General features: G+C 42.1%; 1 protein-coding gene across 3 annotated transcripts in view; it reads left to right on the top strand.

The window, feature by feature from the left end:
• The first annotated feature begins 2,785 nt into the window (after window positions 1-2,785).
• Window positions 2,786-23,537, top strand: part of FAM110B (family with sequence similarity 110 member B) — a 150,735-nt gene continuing 129,983 nt past the window's right edge. For all 3 annotated transcript variants that reach the window (XM_017862687.1, XM_017862686.1, XM_017862683.1), the window contains exon 1: window positions 2,786-3,104. The gene's annotated coding sequence lies outside the window, so the exon portion shown is untranslated. The remainder of the gene's footprint in view (window positions 3,105-23,537) is intronic.

Here is a 23,537-nt window from a genome sequence, read left to right as displayed (position 1 = left end):
TTTTTTTTTTTTTTGCTTACGGGCTTTTATACATTTGAAGTTTCACTGGTTGTTGACACAACTTAGGTACCTACCCATCTGGAGAAAGACTAGTGAAAACTCTGAGCTCATGTCTTTTCACGCTCTCATTTTCCTGTAGGAAATCATTTTGGCAGTCAGAGGATTACGGCTAATAACTGCATGTCCCTAGGCTCCCTGCCTTGCTAGGAATAGTCCCACTGTCCAGAGTCACCTGTGAGTAATGGTTAAATTGCATACTGATTCGTGCATGGATGCTTGTTTGGGTACTAGTCAAATATTGTTACATACTTTTGGAGACAGAAATCTCTGTGAAACAAAAGAATTCCAAGCCTAGGATAATGGCCCATTTCTGAAGAATAAACAACACAATAAAATTCCAGTACAAACAACTAATTTCAACATTCTCTGAAAATCTGTAGCAGTCCTTAACATTTTCAGTCCCCAAAACAAGAAAACTATGTCCTAAATCAGCAAACATTAGGGATTATGAGAGCAGTTTTATTGGCATAATTGATAAGACAATATTTACTGAAATATTCCAGCATAGATGTTTTATTGTGTTCTCTCTGGCTCTTTGACCACATCTTTCATTGGTTTTTGGTTTTGGTGAGGACAGTTTGGGGCTATTAAATCTACACTGGGTGATAGTAAAACCCTAAATGAGAACCTTAATAATAAGAGTTAGGGCTTCCTACTAAGTGAACTCCTTGGCATATACTTTATTATCAAGAAGTAGTTTAGGCAATAGAAAATCTAAAACTTGGCCAGCTCACGTCTGTAATGCCAGCACTTTGGGCTGCTGAGGCCCGTGGATCACCTGAGGTCAGGAGTTCCAGGCTAGCCTGGCCAACATGGCGAAACCCCATCTCTATTAAAAATACAAAAATTAGTTGGGCGTGGTGACCCGTGCCTGTAATCTCAGCTACTTGGGAAGCTGAGGCAGGAGAATTGCTGAACCCAGGAGGTGGAGGTTGCAGTGAGTGGAGATCGTGCCACTGCACTCCAGCCTGGGCAACAGAGTGAGACTCTGTCATCAGAAAAAAAAAAAAAAGAAGCTAAAACTCATTGGTTACATTCCTGATTTTCAAAGCATGGATCATAGGGGCATCTTTTATGACTTTATAAGTGAGACTTCTGGAAAGAAACTTAACTCAAAATGGCATAAGCAAGAAAGACAATTTATTGGTGCATTACTTCAGAAGTTCAGGATTTGACTGGTTTTAGAGGTGGCTGTCTTCAGATCGTCATTGGTGTCATCAGGGCTCTTTTCTGTCTCCATTGCTCAGTTTGGCTTTTTTCTGGTTTTGTTTTAATTCTCTAATAAGTTGACTCCAGCTGCCTCACGTGTATATGATATGGTCTCAGGAGCTGCCCTGTCAGTCAGGGAAAGGACCCTCCTCCTGTGTTCCCAGAGGATATTCTAATTGGCTGTCCTGGGTCATATCCCTCACAATGTCAGGAAGGTCTGTGGGCTAGTCACACCCAGTGGGAGGGGGAAATTCGTAAAAGGAAGGGATTGGGGCAAAGAAGTGGGGGAAAAAAAAAGTATACCTGAGAGGGAGAGAAGTTGGTTCCATTTGCTATGGGAATGATGAAAAATAATTTCTTTCTACTGTTATGTGACTTTTGGAGTTAATGGAGACCACAGCGTAATCTGTGATCACAAGGAATGTATTAGTATGCCAAAGGAAAGTTCCATTTAAATCCCAGTATCATGTCTCTTTGTTAAAATGGTAGTCTTTTAAATAGAAAAAAAAATTATTATAAAGTCTGAGTTTTATTCAGTTGGCAACTTCTTAACTATTATGAAACAATAGATTCATTGAATTGAAGCACAATTTAAATATAAAACGATCTTTCTGAGAAAATGCGATGAGTGAAATTGTATTTTCAATGTACTAGAGATTAAAAGAAATCCCTTGAATCCTTGCTAAATATTTTCTAGAAAACAATTATTTTTGTGATCCGTATTCCATTCAATTCATTATTGATAAAGATAGATTTTATCTTTTAGACTTCCCAATAGCAAATTAGAATACAATGCTTTTAGGTGTGAGTTGTTGTGTGTGTGGAATGTGTGTAGTGTTATTAGAAGCAGGAATGCTAAGCAGAAAGCATTCTTAATAATAGGTGGTTTGTTGTATAGACTTTGATGTGGTTTGTAATAATATGTATGTGTCCCCATTGAAACGTTTCATTTTAAAGTGTCAGCGTGTTTCTGTGTATTTCAGATGTGTGTATGTGTGGAGTTTTTCGTTATTTTTTACTATTTTCTCCAAGGTGTGTGTGTAGTCTTAAAACTGCCTTCAGAAATTAAGTTAGACCGCGTCCATCAGAGTATTTGAAAGTTATGTAAACAGAAAATGTTCAAGCACCAAGACGTCTGGGTGCTTTATTGACTCTAAAGTGGGGTTTCTATCAGGACACAGGCTCTAAGTCTACCGAGCTGAGGCTATCTGCACTGGGGTGGGCAGTCGAGATCCAGCTGGTATCACCGGTGTGGGGAGCAGGGGGTTGGGGTGCTTGCTTGCGGATATAGGTGGGTGGGGGGGAGGGGAGGAAATGGTGGGCGCCGACCCGAGTGCAGGGGTGTCAGGGGTGGGAGTTACATCAGTAGCCGGTAGGATGTTGGGAGAGAGGCAGGGCTTGGGAGCGGAGGTGCCGAGAGAGTGGGACCCGGAAGGTGGAGGGGGCGGGCTGGAGGCGGGGCGAGGCGGGGCGGGGTGCACGAGGGGCGTGTCCACTGGCTCAGGGACACGCGCTCTTGGCCACAGCAACTGGCTCCAAGTTCCCTCCCTCGCTCTCCGGCGAAGCCTGCCTGAGCCCTCCCACTCGGTGCAGACCGAACCATCGCGGCTGCAGCCAGCCGGGCCCTCCGCGGCCGCGCGTCCTGGGCCCGTTCCGCCAGCCCCGTCTGCTCTCTACCAGCGGCCCCGCGACGGTGACCGTGAGGACTCGACGGCCCCTACAGCCCGCTCTCGGCCCTCTATCCCTCGCGGGCCCCTACTCTCCCTCCTCGCAGTCCCCGGGAGCCTGGCGCCCGGCTCGGGCCGCACCGCCAGGGACTGGGGTGCGCGGCCCAGGTAAGACTGGGCCGTGGGGGCCGGGAGAGAGACTGCTGGGCTGGGGTTGAGATTCGGGTTCAGTGGTCGCGCCGCGCCCCTACTGCGGACAATGCGAGAGCTGCGCGCGGCCGGGCGGCGCGGAGCTAAGCCGGCTTTGAGCCTGCAGCTTCCCCGCCCGGCCCGGGTCTCCATTCAGCCCGGCCTCACTGGCCCAGGCGGACCCCGGCCGGCTTTCTGGGCCGCCCGGGGAGGCGCAGCGCCGCTGCCTACCCCGCGCCCCCTCTGCGCTCGGCTTGGCTGCAAGTGCCGGGCTCGGCTAGGAGGCCGGGCGCGGGGCCGGGGCTGGAGCCGGGGTTGGAGCCAGGGCTGGGGGAAACTGGCCGTGCTGCGGAGCGGAGGTGGGCTCCGAAAGCGCGTCTGCCGGTTGCTGCTGGAGGAGTGAGACTACGAGGGATGGGGACTCCTCTCGGCCACCGCTCCTTGAATGGTCTCTAATCTCAGTGTTAAATACTTCGAGAATATCATTACCACCTAATCCTTGTTTGGGAATTACTGCTACAAATGTAGATTCTGAGGTTCCGAAAGTTTGTTTTTGGTTACCCCCTCCAGCTCCTCCCGTGGCCTCAATTGTCTCTATTTTCTTTGAAAGCATACAGATTTGAAATAGAATTAAATTCTCCTTGGCTCACTCGTGCCTCCATCACCCAGCGGAGCTCATAACTTGGCAACAAAGCCCATGCAGGCTGTGGGAAGCCGCGATGCCTGCTGCCCAGCCTGGTGCCCTCCTATTGTTTAGAGCTGGAGCTGTACAGTGTACATGGCAGTGACAGGTCTCCCCTAAGCTGGCTCTTGGGGAAGGGGGAGATAACTTTGCAATGTGCTTAAATTACTCTGGAAAGTGGAAAGAAAACACCTGGTGCCCGGCTTTTTAACCCTTTCAAGTTGTTATTTAGATTTATTGACACACACACACACACACACACACACACACACACACGCACACGCGCGCGCAGGCTTTCTTTCCTGCCTAAAAAATAGGCAAACTTTGGGTTCTTCCTCGCAGCCAACTTATCTCCTCTGCAAAACCTGGCACACATCTGTGACAATACTGCACTTCTGGCGTAACTGGTCTATTTCTCAAAAGGGAATATGATAGTAGAATAAGCATTTTTGCAGTATGAATAGTAGGACTTCCATTTTCTTCGTTTCCTTTGTTGGTGGAGAAGGTATTTATTTAGTATTTCCTCCCCCCAATTTACACGTAGTCATTTGTGGGAAGACACTTGTATTAATTTCTTGTGCTCATTTTTGTGACATCACAACCCCTGGTCATTCAGGTAAGCTATTTATTAAGCATAGTTATTCTAGAATAAGAGTGAGTTAATGGTAAACTAGAATCCTTCACTGGTAACATCCCATTGGTTTACCCTACGGTATTGAATCTGTAGTATTACTCTAGATTGTACACTGTAAAGTCACTAATTGAACAGAGGTGGTTGGTGCCTTGTCAGCCTGACATAAAGTGCTTAGAACAGTGCCTTGCATATAATTCTAGGTGTCAGCTAATATTACTTTTATTTTTTCTTATCAAGCTATGTGTTTTTTTCTGGTTGGAAAATGGCTGTTTTGATTTTTAAAATTCTGATCTGTTAAATCGTGATCTATTTTAAGTCTGTGGTTTTAATTTTAGATTCGGGCTGAGGTTGGGTTGTTATTTTGCCTGTGACTGACAGGCTCCTCTGTGTATCCTTATGCATGGTAAGGGTTGATTTAATTCATCTTACATAGTGGATCTCTAAGGGCAAGACCACAGTCTTGAACGCAGTCATGCCCTGGTGCCTTTCATAAGGAGACCTGGTTGTCCTTAAGAGCCTAATTGTTTAAAGAGAGGCCTCGACATTAGGGAAGACCTGGGTTCTGAACTCCATCCCTTACCTCCCCTGCATTCCCTTGTTCTCTAGGTTTAGAATCCTACTTCCAATTCCCAGTGGAAAGAACCATTGGTACAGCAGAGTTAAGTAACTCTCACAGTGTTAAAAGATGATAAAAGATAAATATGTCTACTGTATATACATCAAGCAGAGCATTTAATTCTTATTCATGCTTTAAACTTTAGAGCAGGATTCATAGCCTAACAAGCTAAGAAAACTCACTTATTTAAAACTACGTATTTGCCATGTGTTAGTAACCAAAGATTGTGTTTGCTGTTTAGATATTTTAAATGATTGCCAGGAGTTTACTCTCATTTCATGTTCTCCTTTCCCCTTTAACTTTGAAGTGACTTTTTAAAAATTATTATTCCTAAATAACTTACTTAGCTAAGCGAAGGGATGGTATTAACTCTTAGGGCACTGCAGAAGCAAAACTGCTGTAGGCACAGTGGCTTGGCAGTAGATGGTGCTGTGGACAAGGCTGGTGGAGGAGGCACATGTATGGTCTAGTAGAATCCCAGGGATTAATTTAGCAATCCCATTGTTGGCTCCCCCCAAAACATACTCTTACCAACTAGACACTGTCCAACAATCTTTTTGGGAATGCAGTTTGTTTTTAAATTTGTACTTTATATGTTCAACATTTGTAGACTATTGACCATTTTTCTCTCTGAAAGCGATCGCATTTTAGGTGCTAGACAAACATTACTTGTAAAAATATTATTAGGCAACTGTTCACCTTATTTTCCCATAGTAGAGTCAGATTGATCAGCCGAGCCTAGAGTATCTCCAACTAATCTGAACTTTTTTCATGATTAACTTTTTAGGAGAGAGAAACAAATGATCAGAAACCTACTTGCATCTTGAATTTAAGAAAACAATTTCTTAGGGCCAATTCTCATTTACTTTGATTTGCGTCATTCTTCTGCTTCCTGGTGTGATGCAGTGAGAATTGATATTCAGGATGAAGACTGAAGTGTTGCAAAGTCATGACTCATCCAAGAAAAATACATCCATTTTATTCAGTACAGACACCAAGCCTAGAAATCTAGTACACTCAGAAAAAGGATTTTCTGGTTCATAATAACAGTTATCTCTAAGGGCTGGCTCTGGGACCAGCAAAGTCCTCGATGGTTGATGTTAGGTGTGTTCTCTCCTCTAAGAGAGAGTAGGTGCTGTTATCCCTTTTCTATCATACAAGTGAAGGGAAGTGACTTGTCTGAGTCACATAGCTAATATGTGGCAAGGTGTGTGTGTCTCCAGACCCCATAAACCTTTCTGTCATACCAGGAGGGGTAACTTCTGCCTTGTACATTCAGTTGCTGGAGGTGTTTGTGTTCCATACTTACTTTTCAGGTTTGATGTCAACAAATCTCTTCTCTAGAACTCATTGACATACTTTGAATTTTGTGGTTAGCATTTGATTATCAAAGAGTCTAAAATGAGAAAAGGTACACCACTTTTAGTTTTCAGGGGAAACCTTTTAAGATTTCACAATACCTTGTTAAAGATCGCTTGTTTTAGGAAGATTGAAGAGAGAGATGGTACATTTAACTTCTTTGAACTATGTAGACTCTGATAAAAATGTCTTAGATTTAGAAGTAATAAAGAATGTTGGGTCTGTTTTTGACTTTGTTGCTCAGGTGATCTGGGAGTACCACAGCTCTCCATATGCCCAGTGACTTTCTTTCCCTTGGGTTAAAGAAAGTGTATTCATTTTGATCACTTAAGTACATCAGAGGGGATTATGATTTTGGAAACATTGAATCAAATCCTCATTCTGTATATTCATTTATTTTATTTTAGACTTTAGGCAGAGCCTAATCTGATTTTTTTAATGGTGATTTTTTTTGTACTGAAAACATTATAGAAATACAAAATGTAATATTTGGGAATTGTTCAAAAGAAAACACATATTATACCCAAAATGTTTATCAAGGAAGCTAAATGTAGCATTAACACTAGACTTTGAAAGGATAAGTTATGGGATGATTTGTATGAAAAATGTTAATTGTAGGAAACTTAGTTTTTCATTTTTTGTGAATGTTAACATCCATACGATTACAGATAATAAAGATATAAGACTTCTCCACTGTTGCAGAATTTCTTTTTCATCCTGTTTTAAAACAACCTTAGTTTGTTTCTGAATGATCCTTTTGTAATATAAAATTAATTTACTTAAATCATGCCTATGTCATTTTGACATCTGAAATTTCCTTACACTTATGGGAAGAAAGGATTGAGTGAGATTTTTATGTTTTTCACATTTTACAGTTTGTCTCATGAGGAAACTCCCATAAGAACTGGCATTCAAAGACATAAGCCTTGTTTTGTTGTTGTTGTTGTTGTTTTAAAGGAAATTTTAGTAGGTGAAGCAAGTTACTTTCTTTGCTCAGTATGTTTGGTGATAAAAATAGTGAACATGTGGATGATTAAACAGTTTTAAACTGGCATTAAACCTGTGACTTTAAAATTATAAACACTTTAGAGAGAAGTTCAAAAATGAATACCTAAGCAAAAGGAAACAGTATGTCATTTGGTAGACAGGTTTCTGGAAGAATTAGAAGAATTCTGTGGTATGTTTTATACATCAGGGCAAGATCAATGGGTTTTGAAATTGTCCAGTTCCAGATAAGGCTTTTAAAATACAATTCACAGGCATATGGGAAATTTTGAGTGGNGAAGAATTAGAAGAATTCTGTGGTATGTTTTATACATCAGGGCAAGATCAATGGGTTTTGAAATTGTCCAGTTCCAGATAAGGCTTTTAAAAATACAATTCACAGGCATATGGGAAATTTTTGAGTGGTTGTGTTGTAATGCAAAACATTTTTTTTTTCCCTCACAGCCCCATTAGAAGTTTATTTCATCTTTTTAATTTTATTTTTTGGGAGGAATCACATATAGGCTTCAAAACGATCATTCTCACCAGTGATTTTTTTTTTTTTTGGTCCCATTAACTGGAACTTAATATAAATAAAAAATAAGTAATTATGCAAAAGAACGTAGTTTACTAAGTTCCTCTACTATGATGATTATATTAAACACATATTGATAGAGGACTTATTGTGTGCCAGGTACTTTGAATAAACACCAGTCAGGAAAGACAAGGTTCCTTCCTCTTTGAGGCTTTATTGTATAAAGTGGGAATATAGATAATAAATTAAGTGAATAAATGAAAAGTGAATTTAAGGCAGTAATAAGTGCAGTCAAGAATGGGGGCCACTTTTCCATCTGGGTTTGGTGGTCTGGGAGGGCTTCACTGAGGACTTTAGAGCTGACTTCAGTGAAAAGAAGGCAACCTTTGCAAGGTCTCTGGGCATTGAGGATGGCCCATGCAAAGGCCCTGAGACAGGCAGAACCTGCCCTTGTGAGGAACAAGAGATAGCAGTGAAGGAACTAGGTCAGCAGGGCCTTATGGACCACAGGGGAGTTGGGGTTGGAGTGGAGTGTTTCCATTTAGTTTGAGTATAGTGGAAGCTGCCAGATGGATGATGGATGGTAGATGATTCTCTCAGTTTCTGCTAAGTTCTTTTATGTTACTTGTGATAGCACATCTCATTGTAAGGGCTTTTGTTAGTACACTGATTTTGGTGCTGTTTGTATTTTTCAATAGGAAATCATACTCATTTTATAAGTAAGAATATTTGTGTTTTCTTCTTCAGGCTTTTAATCTTGCACAGTTTTTGCTTGTTGACTACAGTCCTTGGGTGAAGTTTAATGAATAAAATGCAAAGACTTATCTTCAAAGACTTTTGTAGACACTCCACATTTATGGATGTGTATGTATATTTAGTCACACACATGCCCAAACATGTTAGTCAGTTTACTTTCTCTGGCTACCATGGGGGCCACCGTTTCTACTCTTGGCCAAAAAGAGACAGTTGGAAATTGGGCATTCAGCAATTTTGGAAAGTACCAATGAATCCTGATTACCCTTGTGTGTTTTTACCACATAGTTAAAACAAGGTGAATTGGGAGGTTCATTGTATAGTGAGTTGGGGATTTGAAAAAAATTCCTTTAATCTATCCCTAGTCAGTGTCCTTTCAAATGATCATTAATTGGAATGTTGTGATTTTAAAATCAGATTTTTTTCCCCCAATAAATTTTGTTCTTGTTTAGTGACCATGACAGAAGAAGAGAAATCATTGTGTGAGTTGTTAATATGACTAGTCATGGGTGCTCTTCACAGCTTCTGTTGGCTTTGTTCCAACCTGCAACATGCACTGGCTGTGTAACCATAAACCGTTTTATAACGTTTTAGTAAAGTGGCCACAATTTTTGCGAGGATAGACTGCCTGCCTAGTAACTTAGTTCTTTAATTTAATGAAGATTTTTTTTTTCTAGTTCTTCTTAGTGAATCTGTACGTACCTGTCTTCGTGGTGGAGAGTAGTACAGTCATATAAATATATATTTTGTGGATAGTTGAAATGTTCTTTTAGGTAGTGCCAGAGATTATCTATGGTGTGCCTGTATTATTTGGAAATTGACTTCAAATGAATTTTCCATGGAAGCAGTGAAAGTACCACACTTGTCATGGAGCTAGTGTGTGCAGGTGTGTGTGGTGTGTGTGTGTGTGTGAAGGGCCTAGTGTTCAGTATGTACATAGCATTTCCTGTTTTTCCAGTCAGAAGTAGCTCTGCCCTTGCCTCAGTGTGACATGTGCTTTAACTCATGTGGCCTGATTTGCTTATTTGATTTTCTTACAGGTATTTTTCCTTTCAGGATTCACTAGCATCACAAGATTAAACTGTTTTGATTGTTCATCCCTGGTTGCTGTCTCCACAAGCCTTTTTCAGAGTAATTTCAGTGTGAAACATGCTGCTGTTTAGGTACTGTGAGTAATCCATAAAGGGACCAAATCACAGGGCCCTTTAATTAAGCATACCAGCATATTAGCCAATACCTTTATGCATTTTGTGCCAGAGATGCTTAAGTATCTTCATTTTACTTTGGACTTTTAATTTTACCAAATGGTATTAATTATTCACATATACCTTGTATAAGGCAGAGAACCAGAACCAATAGAATATACATAGAAAAAGAGATTTGTTACAAGGAATTGGCTTACATGATTATGGAGGCTGAGAAGTCCCACGGTCTGCTGTCTCCAAGATGGAGACCCAGGAGAACCAATGGTATAAGTTCCAGTGTAAGGTCAGGAAAATTTAGATATATTAGCTAAGCAATGAGAGAGAGAGAGAGAGAGAGAGAGAGAGAGAGAAATCAATCTTTCTCCACCTTTTTGTTCCATTTGGGCCTTCTACTGGTTGGATAATGCCCACCCACGTTGGGAAGGGCCATTTCCTTTACTCAGTTCATCAATTCAATGCTGATTTCATCCAGAAACACCCACAGGTACAGCCAGAAATAATGTTTAACAAGATATCTGGGCACCCCAATAGCCCAATCAAGTAGACACATAAAATTAACAATCACATATATGTAATACAATCAGAGTAAGGTTTTGTTAAAACACTTTTGTAAAAGTATATTTCCCAAGTTGGTTTAAATGAGCTGACTCCAAGAGTGTTAACAACAGGTACCCCTTCTTGAAGTCTGCTCCTCTACAAAGTCTTTCCCAGTAGTGCTAGCAACATCATACTTTTTCCTTCCTGACCAACACTTCCTTTATTGACCCAATTGATTGCTGCATTTTTGGTGTATTCTTGGTTTTGTGAGTGTATCTTCTGTAAGACAGTAAGTTCATCCACAATGAAGACAGTATCTACTGGCATACCTTGTAGACAAATCGTGGATTTGATTCCAGACCACCACCATAAAATGAATATTACAATAAAGTGAGTCACAAGAATTTTTTGGTTTCTGGGTGCATATAAAAATTATGCTTAAACTGTATTGTAATCTATTAAGTATGCAAGAGCATTATCTAAGAAAACAATGCACATACCTTAATTAAAATACTTATTGCTAAACAATGCTGATGATCATTTGAGCCTTCAGCAAGTCATACTCTTTCTGCTGCTAGAGGTTCTTGCCTTAGTGTTGATGGCTGCTGACTGATCAGGGTGGCAGTTACTGCATGTTGGGGTAGCTGTGGCAATTTCTTAAAATAAGACAATAATGAAGTTTGCTGCATCAACTGACTCTTCCTTTCACCAAAGATTTCTCTAGAGCGTGTGTTGCTGTTTGATAGCACTTTCCCCATAGTAGAACTTTCAGAACTGTAGTCAGTCTTCTCAAACCCTGCCACTGTTTTATGAACTAAGTTATGTAATATTCTAAATTCTTTGTTGTCCTTTCAACAGTAGAGCATCTTCAGCAGGAGTAGATTCCATCTCAAGAAATGAGGTTTTATTTTTTCATCCATAATAAGCAACTCCTCATCGTTGGTTTTATCATGAAATTGCAGCAATTCAGTCACATCTTCAGGCTCCACTTGTAACTCTAGTTCTCTTGGGCTTTCCACCAGATCTGAAGTTGCTTCTTTCATGGAAGTCTTGAACCTCTCAAAGTCATCTATGAGAGTTGGGATCAACTTCTTCCAAACTCCTGTTAATGTTAATGTTTTGATATCCTCCCATGAATCATGACTGTTCTTAATGGTATTTAGAATGCTGAATCCTTTCCAGGCTTTTGATTTACTTTTCCTGGATACATCAGAGCAATCAGTGTCTATGGCAGCTATAGCCTTACAAAGTGTGTTCCTTAAATAATGAGACTTGAGTTGAAATTACTCAATGATCCATGTGCTGCAGAATGAATGTTGTGTTAGCAGGCATGAAAACAACATTTTTGTCCTTGTACATCTCTATCAGAGCTTTTGGGTGACCAGGGGCATTGTAATTGAGCAGTAATATTTTGAAAGGAATCTTTTTCCTGAGCAGTGGGTCTCAACAGTGGTCTTAAAATATTCAGTAGCTCATACTGTAAGCAGATGTGCTGTCATCCAGGCTTTGTTTTACAGAGAACAAGGATAGTAGACTTAGTATCATTCTTAAGGGCCCGGGGACATTCAGAGTGGTAAATCAGCGTTGGTTTCAACTTCAAGTTACCAACTGCATTAGCTTCTAATGAGAGAGTCAGCCTGTCTTTTGAAGCTTTGAAGCCAGACATTGACTTCTCCCTCTAGCTGTGAAAGTTCTAGATCAGCGGTCCCCAACATTTTGGCACCAGGGACCGGTTTTGTGGAAGACAATTTTCCACAGACTGGGGATGGGGTGGGGGAGGGGGGTGGTTTCATGATGATTCAAGCTCATTACATTTTTCATTAGATTCTCCTAAGGAGCATGCAACCCACATCCCTTGCATACACAGTTCACAATAGGGTTTGTGCTCCTTTGAAAATCTAATGTCTCCACTGATCTGACAGAAGATGGACTGCTTGCCTGCCACTCACCTATTGCTGTGCACCCTAGTTCCTAACCCCAGGGATTGGGGTCCCTGTCCTAGATGACATCTTGTTCCAATATAAGGCCGTTTTGTCTACACTGAAAATCTGTTGTCTAGTTGTAGCCATCTTCATCAATGATCTTAAGTCAATATTCTGGATAACTTGTGCAACTCCTACATTAGCACTTGCTGCTTCACCTTGCACTTCTATGTTACGGAGATGGCTTCTTTCCTTAAATCTCACAAAGCACCGGGCACACTGGCTCATACCTGTAATCCCAGCAGTTTGGGAGGCTGAGGTGGGTGGATCACTTGAGGTCAGGCCAACTGACCTTGAACTGACCTGTTCAAGACCAGCTTGGCCAACATGGCGAAACCTTGTCTCTACTAAAGATACAAAAATTAGCCAGGCCTGGTTGTGGGTGCCTGTAGTCCCAGCTACTTGGGAGGCTGAGGCAGGAGAATTGCTTGAGCCCGGGAAGCGGAGGTTGCGGTAAGCTGAGATCGCACCACTGCACTCCAGCCTGGGTGACAGAGCAGAACTCCATCTCAAACAAACAAACCTCATGAACCAACCTCTTCTAACTTTCAATTATTCCTTTGCAGCTCTTTTGTCTTCTCAGCCTTCATTGAATTGAAGAGAGTTAAGGCCTTGCTCTGGATTGGGCTTTGACTTAAGGGAATATTGTGGCTGGTTTAATTTTTTATCCAGACCACTAAAACTGTCTCCCAAGAAGCAATAAGGCTGTTTTGCTTTCTCATCCTTTGTGAGTTTGCTGGAGTAGCAGTTTAAGTTTCCTTCAAGAACTTTCCTTTGCATGCTCAACTTGGTTCACTGTTTGGCTGAAGAGGCCTACTTTTGACCTGTCGTGGCTTTTGACATGCCTTTCTCATTAAGCATAATCATTTACAGCAGTTGATTTAAAGTGAGAGATGTGTGACTCTTCCCTTCACTTTAACACTTAGAGGCCATTGTAGGGTTATTAATTGGCCTCATATCAATATTGTTGTGTCTGAGAGGATAGGGAGGCCTGAGCAGAGGAAGGATGGGTTGGAGGGTGGTGCAGCAGTCAGTGGAGCAGTCAGAACACATACATTGATTGGTTGTTTGCTATCTTTTGTGGTTACATTTCATAGTGCCCCCAAACAATTACAATGATAACATTGAAGATCCCTGATCACAGATCACCTCAACAGGTATAACAACGAAAAAGTTTAAAATATTGTGCAAATTACCAAAATGTGATACACAGACCAGAAGTGAGCACGTGCTCGTGGCATTGACTGACTTGTTTGATGCTGAATTGCCACAGACCTTCTATTTGTAAAAAAAACATTATCTTTGGAGCATGTTAAAGTGAAGTACAGTAAAACAAGGTATGCCTGTGTATTTTTCCGTGGTGAACATTGTCTATGAAACAAAAACAGTGGTGGTGTTGATACCCATTTCCTCCCTAATCCATATGGTCTTTGTAAGGTGCACATGGAGATGACTGTTACAGCCATTAGCACCTCTTAAACTTCTACCAAGTCTAAATCTCCATTTTATGAATTATCCCCAGCAAAACTTACATTCAGGTGTAAAGTGATGGCAGTTACTTTGTATAATTACATCTTATTTAGAGGTTTCATTACTATTTACTCTTCAGATTTTGACTAGGTAAAGAAGTGTTTTGAAACTTAAAAATAACATTTTCTGGTATTAACAGAAGATAGTTATTTAATTTGATGGTAACTACCATTTGTTGCCTAATGTGGTGATATCAGGATGGAACTGGGCTCTCTATCATTTTTTTTCAGAAACCATCATTCACAACTGGCTTTTCCTCCATTAGCATGTGAAATCAATCACAGTAATAATAATGACAATAATATTATTATTCAGGCATATCCTTATATCTTGCTTACTATTTCCTGGCACTACTTTGTGTGATGGCTCTGTCAGTTTATGGTTGAAATAGTTGATGCGTTCCTGCTTATGTGCAATTTTAGCTTTGCTTTCTGAGAGTTTATGCTTCAAGTAGTAAAGAACTGAGCAGTTGCATTTAACTAAAACTTAATAATTTCTCTGAGTTCACTTTTAGACTCACTTGTTTAGAATGCTCTAGACTTTCCAACGGCTCTTCATCTGTCCCTCTTTGGGCCAGGAGTTGGTTTGAGACTAGAATCAACTACAGACCCTGGCTTGGGATAAGGCCTAAGGGACCGTGACAATAGTGGGTGGCCACGGAACCCTAGTGCTATGGCCATGGCAGGGTTCAGTAGGCTGACTGTGGGTCTTTAAACCCCAAGGAAGAGTTTTATCTAGACCTTCTAGGGTAAAACTGGCTGGGTCCAAGTGTAATAAAGCTAAAACTTTTCACTAAGGACATTTCACTGTTAGGACATGAAGTCCACCCTTAATTGAATTTTTTTTTTTTTTTTTCTTTCCGATACAGAGTCTCACTCTGTCCCCCAGGCTGAAGTGCAGTAGCATGATCTTGGCTCACTGCAACCTCTGCCTCCTGGGTTCAAGCGATTCTCCTGCCTCAGCCTCCCAAGTAGCTGGGACTACAGGCATGTGCCACCACATCTGGCTAATTTTTGTGTTTTTAATAGTGACAGGGTTTCACCATGTTGGCCAGGCTGGTCTCTGCCTCTTGAACTCAGGTAATCCACCCACCTCAGCCTTCCAAAGTGCTGGGATTATAGGCATGAGCCACCGGGCCTGGCTTAATTGATTTTTTTTTTTTTTTTTTCCAAAACCAGAGTTTGGATTTTGGTCAGCTGATATGGTGATTATTGGTGTCCCTAGTTGCTGACACCACTGCCATTTCCTAGCCAACCAGTATTTCAGTGCCTACAATGTGCCAGGCACCATGCTGCTACCTAGGTGGGTGGAAGTTGAGTCTTCCCTAGCCCTCGCTCTGAAGCACTGGGTAACTGTAAGCCCCATGGGCCTCGTCTCTTAGCTGGAATGTCATCTTCACCTTCAGCCGTCTCTTAGAACGTCACTTCTCTGGTCTGAACCCCAAGTCACTGCCTGGTGTAAGAGAAACGAACTGCCCTCACAGGTGCTCTGTCCTCATGAGCCCTCTGAAATGTCCTGTTGCCTCCTTTAAGAAATGGCTTTAGAGTACAGTTGCTATTGTTGAAATTGTCCATGTACCTTGTGTATGGGATCACGTGGGTCCCACTGTTTCCTACCAGACATGGGTGATGCAGCATCAGTGGAACAAAGATACGTCTTTTTAGTTTGGAAGAAAAATGAGGTTTCATCCCATTTTCTTTTCCATCCCTCTGCTATGGTCTGCATTTTTATGAGTCCCCAGAATTCATATAGTCAAATCTTATCCCCAAGGGGATGGTATTCAGAGGTAGGGCCTTGGCAAGTGGTTAGATGATGAGGGTGGAGCCCTCATGAATGGGATTAGTGCCCTTGTAAAAGAAACCCCAGAGAACTTCCCTGCTCCTTCATCTGTGTGAGAACACAGTGAGAAGGTGCCACCTGAGAACCAGGATGGGGACCCTCACTAGACTGGATCTGCTGGCCTTGGTCTTGGGCTTCCAACCTCCAGGACTGTGAGAAATTTTTGTGGTCTATAAGCTGTCCAGTTTACAGAATTTTATTAAAAGAGCAACAATGTACTAAGTAAGGCACCTAGGCATTATGCTAGGTGCTGGAAATACTTGTAGCAAGGAGTAATGCAAATGGAATGCTATGTCAGAAGGTTTTATTTTCTTCTTTACATATTTATATGTAACGTAACAAAATTCCTGTAAGATTTTTTTTTCTATCAACAAGAAGGTAAATTTCTCATGCCTAAAATAGCAATTAAAGCTACAAGCAATGCAGTTTTTGTCTGTGCTCATAGATGTTTAATAGATTCGTTGAAGCTCTGTGGTCTAATGAAATGACAGTGTAGGAGTCATGAAAAGCTTGCATTTTCTTTTTTCTTTTTTTCTTTTTTTTGTTGGAGACGAAGTCTCACTCTTGTCGCCCAGGCTGGAGTGCAATGGCATGATCTTGGCTCACTGCAACCTCCGCCTTCCGGGATCAAGCAATGCTCCTGCCTCAGCTTCCCAAGTAGCTGGGATTACAGGCACCTCCCACCACGCCCAGCTAATTTTTGTAGTTTTAGTAGAGATGGGGTTTCACCATGTTAGCCAGGCTGGTCTTGAACTCCTGACCTCCGGTGATCCACCCGCCTTGGCCTCTCAAAGTGCTGGGATTATAGGCGTGAGCCACCGCGCCCGGCTGCATTTTTTTCAATTATTATTTTTAATTAACATCTAATAGTTGTACATATTCATGGAGTAGAGCTTGGTATTTGGATACATGTATCTAATGTGTTATGAGTAAATCTGGGTAATTAGCATATCCAGCACATCAAACATTTTTGTGTGTGTGTATTAGGAACGTTCAGAATCCTCTTTTCTAGCTATTTGAAAGTGTATAATAAATTATTGTTAACTATAGTCACCCTGCAATGCTATGGAACACTAGAACTGATTCCTCCTCTGTAGCTGTAATTTTGGAGGGGACTCAATGAATTCTTCCTCCTGCATCTGAACTAAGGCCAGCACCAGGTATGAGCCCCATGAGTGAGAGAGGCCTCCACACTGCAGGTGGACGGCAGGCCAGTATCCGCAGACTGTTCTTGCAGCTGATGCTCAGCAGCTCACCAGAGCCCGAGTCCCTGTTGACATCCCTCATCCAGTTTTTCCTCTTTATCTGACCCTGAAATACCTCCCCTGTCTGGCTCCTCTCTATTTCTGGATACCCCTCCACTTTAGTTCAGGCCTTGGTCATCTTTTCCTTCCTCTCTGCTCTTTCTGCCTCTGAATAAAGAGAAGAAAAGAAACAACCTCGTCTTTATGATGCTCAAGTAACTTCAATGCACAGACATAAAGTATATCTCTGCCTGACCTCTAGACAGTGGGACTTGATAGAGGGGCGTAAGTCACATTCCAGCCAGCAGAGTCCTGTGAATATCTGCTTTGGTCTTAAAGCAGATATTTCTGCTGCTTTGAGAGTAGTCTGTATCTGGAGATTTAGGTGGATTATATCTCGATTTTTGAAGGAGTTTGCAGATGGGAACAAAGTACCACTGTTGATAATAACCTGAGAGTTTGTGGAGAACACAAAAGGCGCTGGAATCGAGGTAAATGCCTGGATTTTGCAGAAGGCACCAAGAGATCCTAGACCTTCACTGTACAGTATGGTAGCCACAGGACACACGTGGCTGCCCAGCACTGGAAATGTGGCTGGCCTGAATTGTGCCTGAAAGTGTAAGAACATGCCAGATTTTGAAGATTCAGTTTGAGAAAAGAATGTAAAATAGCTCAATAATTTTTATATTAATTACATGTTGAAATGGTAATATTTTCGATTGAGTTAAATATATTATCGAAATTAACTTCACCTATTTTATTTAAAAATATGTTTACATGAAAACTTAAGATAACATATATGGTTCACATTTGTGGCTTACATTATATTATCATGAGATGGTGCCATTCTAGACTCTGTAATTCATTGATTTTGCTCCATCTCCTTGGCAGCATTCTAAAACATAGTGCGAAGCAGATGGTTGTGTACTTGTAGGAGAGAAAGTAGTAATAACTAAAAGCAAGAATAATTCCACTAAGAACAAATCATGCCAAACTGACCTCATTTTTTTTTCTTTTTATAGGGTTACTTGGCTAGAAAATCAGAACTCTTCTGTGGGTTTATATTTGGATTTCTGTAACTCATTTGAAATGTGTCCTCTGATCAGGTGGAAGGCATTTTAGAGAGCACTGAGTTGTGGTTGATGGCACGGCTCTGTCTATAGCTGGTGAAACTCGGTTTGAGACAGTGTCTCACTCTGTCATCCAGGCTGGAGTGCAGTGTCGTGATCTCGGCTCACTGCAACCTCTGCCTCCCAGGTTCAAGTGATTCTCGTGCCTCAGCCTCCCGAGTAGCTGGGATTACAGATGTGCAACACGATGCCCTACTAGTTTTTTTTTTTTTTTTTAGTGGAGACAGGATTTCACCATGTTGGCCACGTTGGTCTCGAACTCCTGACCTGAAGTGATCTACCCGCCTTGGCCTCCCAAAGTGCTGGGATTACAGGCGTGAGCCACCATGCCCGGTCTCCGTTCTCAGTTCTTGATGGTTGTGTCAGGAACAGCCTGAGCTGTCCTCCAGCTTCCTATAGAGTTTGCTTCATTTCAGGAATGTGAGGAAACATACACTAGCCTCATTTGAGAAGAGATCAGGTTTGGTCAGGTTTTTAGTGCTCTAGAAGGTTCTGCCCCATGAGCCATATTCTGTTAATGATCTGTGGTTCATTTATTGAACACATTTCTGGAGTACTTATGTGCCCTGGTACTATGCTAGGTGCTGGGAGTAAAGATTAATAAGATGTCATCCCTACCCTTAAATTTCCATCTAGGAGGAAGGAAAACAGCTTAAATGAAACCACAGTCCCTGTAGTAGTATACCATTGAGGCACATGTGTGTGGGGTGCTGGGCCAGGCCAGGGATATCACCCACAGCTCTGCTGGTTTGACAAGATTCCACTTGATTCTGATTTCTAACTCCTGCCATAAAGAATGGCTTAATTGTTATAAAACTAGAATCATTATCTTTAATTGTTCATATCTCACAACTTAGCAAATTCATTTATGTGAGATTTTTCTACAGCTGTGGTAGAAAGCTTGGCGATGTCTGCTTTGAAAAATTTCCAGGAAAAAATTGTCTTGACGCTGCTCTTTGGGAGGTGTACTGGGCCCAAGTACTAGAGTGACCTTCAAACATTTCTCAAAGGACATTTAGCTTTGCCTACACGATATCTGTTTGGCTGCATCCCTGCAGAAGTGAAGAAACGTACATTTTGGTCAGGCGTTTTGAACTCTAGCTAAGAGTCAGGAATCTACTGATCTCTTTACAATCGAGGAGGTTTGTTTTCTGATATGAAAGGTTTGCCCCTTTCTCAACTAAGAAAGACCCTAAGGTTAAAGAAAGAAAGTTGCCTAAGGATTCAGGGTTCAGAGCCCTGGCTGGCATGGCAAATTTCTAAATTCCTATGGCTCTAAGCTCCCTGACAGTAGAAATTATCAAACCCCTCCTAAAAGATTTGCCACCCAGACCACTGCAACTCCGACTGGATAGAGCGCTGGGCTTTTGAGCATCCTTTTCTAATAAGCAACTGCAGATATTAAATGGTTTCAGCATGCTTTTAGAGACTGCGCAGGAACTCTGTTTCCTGTGGTTCACCTTTTGACATAAAGAGCCAAATTCCACCTCATTTTAATGCTTAAACCCTGCCCCAAAGTGAACATGAGATGTATGTTACTTATATGTTTACCCACTGTGCACGCGCTCAGCTCCCTCCAAACCTGTGGCATGTGAAGGACTCTCGTGTGATCCAGTCCCTGTGAGGCATAAAACCCAACCTGTCTTCCTGTCTTTGAAGAAAGAAAGAAGACCTTTGACACACGCCCAAGATCGTCTCTTCCACACCAGCAAACCAGTATTGCCAGTAGAACTCTCCTTTCTACTCTTTAGCCATCCTGGTCTTTTGGATGACATTTAGTTCTGGAAGATTCTTTCAGAGATTTAGGTGGCCCATCCATAGCTTTGCTTCCATCAGCTTGTGTCTTCCAAGTATGTGTAAGTGGCTCTAGACAGCATCCAGGTGGCAAGGAGTTATGTTAGACCCCCTCAGAATCACCTTCATGACTGAGTAGGCCTCACGTCTGTCACAGGCTCTGCTTCAGCTGAAGGATATTCCAGAGATGGCCACACGACATCTCACTGTATTTTGGTAGAGATTTTGTGAGGACTTCGTGCATTACTGCCTAGTGTGCTCTGCACTTTACACGCCTTTAGCAATATGTAAAAAACCTGCAAGGCAAGTAATTTCATTAGAAAGATGAACAGTCAGCTTAGGCAAAATTGAGGTGAAACCATAGCAGCTTGGTAGGAAATTCTGACTAGTTTCTTCTCTAGCTTGACCTCTGTATTACATGCTTAACTTTTCTCTAGGTACTATAATTTTAATTTTCTGTTTTCCTCTGATTTTTTGTTGTTGAAATATCTAACATATTTTTGGGAAAGAAGGCAGGGTTTAAGGTGAAACTAAAGGCTTTCTTAATGTCATTTTGGTTGGTTATGTTTAAACTCTACACCTAGAAGATGGAAGTTATTTTGACCTTGTTCAAACTTTTATATTAAATATCTAAATCAGGAGTGGGCAATGTTTTTATTTTTATTTATTTATTTTGGTAGGTGAGAAAAAATACTTGTGCGCTTTTTTCACATTTCAAAATAAAAGGTTTTGTTGAGTCCTAGGAGAAAAAATATTAAGAATGATTTCCTTGAGTAGAAAACCTCCAAGGGGATTTGGTGCTGGATCTGGGCCATGAACATGGCTTGCTCCAGGCACGTTGGGTGGTCACAAGTGTGGTGGCAGACAGCCCTTTGAGTCCCTGGGCCCCTGGAGGACTACTGGAGGACATTTGGGGTTATCCCATTTCTTCCTCAGAGGAGTGCTGCAGAGTCTGTGTTACTGTGGTCGCACTTCAGTAACAGGTACATTAGTACAAAGATGTACTCTTCAGGTTGTTTGGGGAGTGGAGGAGTGGATGAGGGACAGGGACTGAATGGCTCCATAGCTTGGGGTCCCAGTGTTCTCCCCTGTCTGTTCTTCCCTTTCCTGGAGTCTGAGGTCTTATCCCACCTGAGCTTGGCAAGGTGAAGTGAGCGTTCCCATGACATTTGCCATCCCAGCCTGGTGTCTCCCTGCTGGGATGGCTCCCAATGGCCCCAGCTTCTCCTTCCCCCCGGGGCTGTCACTTCTGTCAAGTTCACCTTCCCCCCTGACCTGGGAGGGGCTGTGGAAGGCCCCTGATGGGTGTTCTGTAGGACCTCCTTCTCCTGAAAGGCTGAGTGATGTCTCTGGAACTGAGGCTGGCTGAGCTTTACTTATCAACAAAGATTTCTGTCATTACTGGACTAGATGGCAAATGCCTACTGTTACAGAATCTTTCTCCAAAGTGTATCAAAGATGGAGTATCACCAATATCATCGCAAGAAATGTCAAGTCTGGCAGAAGAGTATGAAAGGGGCAGCTTTGGGCTGTCCCCATGGCAGTCTTTGGGTGCACATCAGGGGCTTATGGTGGGGAGTGGGTGCTGTTCTGTCTCTGGCAGCAGTCTCAGCCTGGCACACTTTTTGGGGCTCAGTAAATAGTTGTTTATATATTGGAAAGGCCTGGTGGGGTGGAGGGATTTGTGAATTACATGCATTCACCACATTGCTGAACCCATGAGGGAAAGTGGTGGGGAAGCAGGCTTCAGCTTAATTTGCAGTCCCAGATGACCCAGACCAGGATGGGCTGCCATATAAAGTGGACCTTGTATTCAGGGACACAGAGGGGCAGTAGGGCTGGACAGTTATCTTTTGGTCCTGCATGCTGAAGCCAAGATATTTTTTATCTTGACACATCGTCCTCACCCATAAACTACAGTTGCTGTTGCTATTTCTGGCACCACCTTTTTTACTTCTCATTTTGGGTTTATTTTATCATGGAGCTCTGAGCCTGCTCTGTGGTAGACTCAACCAGAGTCTATTCAGGGTATTGTCAGGGACACAGTGTTGGAAAATAAGGTCACTTCTCTCTTTAACACCAAAATAAACTGATAAATGCTTGTACGCAGAGTAGAGGAGTGAGGTAGCTGGTCTTTTGTGCTGGTGTGCCTGTCACTGTGCTGTGAAAGTGACTGGGACATGGGCCTCTTGTGAACGAGGATTGCCTGTGCGCTAAGACGTGGCATCTGCTTGTGTTGATCATGGTTTTGTCATCCATTCTCTCTGGCTTGGAAAAGGCACGAGCCAAACTAGAACTGTCAGAGCTAAATTGGCATAACCCATGTCAGTTCTTCCTGGGAGGGCCCTTCTGGATTACCTGCTTCAGTGATCCAGACTGTCCATCTAGTAAAAACACTTGGCATCATAAAGCTTCCTGGGCCTCCCTCTGCCTAGTGGGAATCAGTGGGACTGCGCAGGGTACTCCCTGGGGTACGCTGATGCGCAGGTAGCTTTAGAAACCCTGGATCTGGGTCATTGCTTTGTAAACTGTAGCACACAGTTACCAGGAACTGTAAATTCAAGCAAATTTACAGTTGCTCCAGAGTTTCTTATTCACGCGGTCTGGGGAGGGCCTCGAAATTTGCATTTTCCCCAAGTTCCCTGGTGATCTTGAGCCTGTCTGGATGAAGTCCTCATTTGCAAAGTGTGTAGTGTTAGGTCTGTGTCCCTGGACATAAGGTTATAAAGGTGGATGTCTTGTAGGGAAAATGCTGCAAAGGGCAAAAAGGGTTGTAAAAGTTCTCCCAAAGAAGATGACCTTTGATGCAACAGGCTTTAACTTTCTCATTGAGAATCTTCAGTGCAGTTCCTAATTTTTAAAATAACACTTCTGCTTAATAAGCCATGTATATGTATGTTTTCCCCAAGCATTCTGCATTTTTCTTTAATCGGTGTAGATTTTCATATTTAAAATGCCAGTTCAATTATAATTTGGTTTTGGTGTTACCATTTTTACAAAATAGTTTTCTTTTCTTAGGAATTGTAATTGTTTTAGTTGATGAGTCGATGTTCTTCTTTATGCTCAGACAACTTGGGCAGTTTTTACTTAAGATAACATTAAAGACGGGTACGATGACTCACGCCTGTGATCCCAGAACTTTGGGAGGCTGAGGCGGGTGGATCACTTGAAGTCAGAAGTTCAAGACCAGCCTGACCAACATGGTGAAACCTTATCTCTACTAAAAATACAAAAAATTAGCTGGGCATGCTGACATATGCCTGGGATCGCAGCTACTTGGAAGGCTGAAGCAGGACAATCGAGATTGAACCCCCGGAGATGAAGGTTGCAGTGAGCCAAGATTGTGCCCCTGCACTCCAGCCTGGATGACAGAGTAAAACTCTGTCTCAAAAAAAAAAAAAATATTGATATAGATCCTATTGATTAATTTTGGAGGAATACGGTGAAGATAATTTCTAAATTTAGTCTTAGGTCCTTAAGGAAAAGTGACCTCAGTTAACTAAAACACGTGTTTGAAAAGGCATGAGGGGCCAGGCATGGTGGCTCATGCCTGTAATCCCAGCACTTGGAGAGGCCTAGGCAGGCGGA

This window comes from Rhinopithecus bieti, unplaced genomic scaffold (genome assembly GCF_001698545.2).
Source record: "Rhinopithecus bieti isolate Rb0 unplaced genomic scaffold, ASM169854v2 scaffold_62808, whole genome shotgun sequence".
NCBI classification, from domain to species: Eukaryota; Metazoa; Chordata; class Mammalia; order Primates; family Cercopithecidae; genus Rhinopithecus; species Rhinopithecus bieti.
The sequence above is the reverse complement of the archived record's forward strand: the minus strand, read 5'-3'. Positions and strand labels throughout refer to the sequence as shown.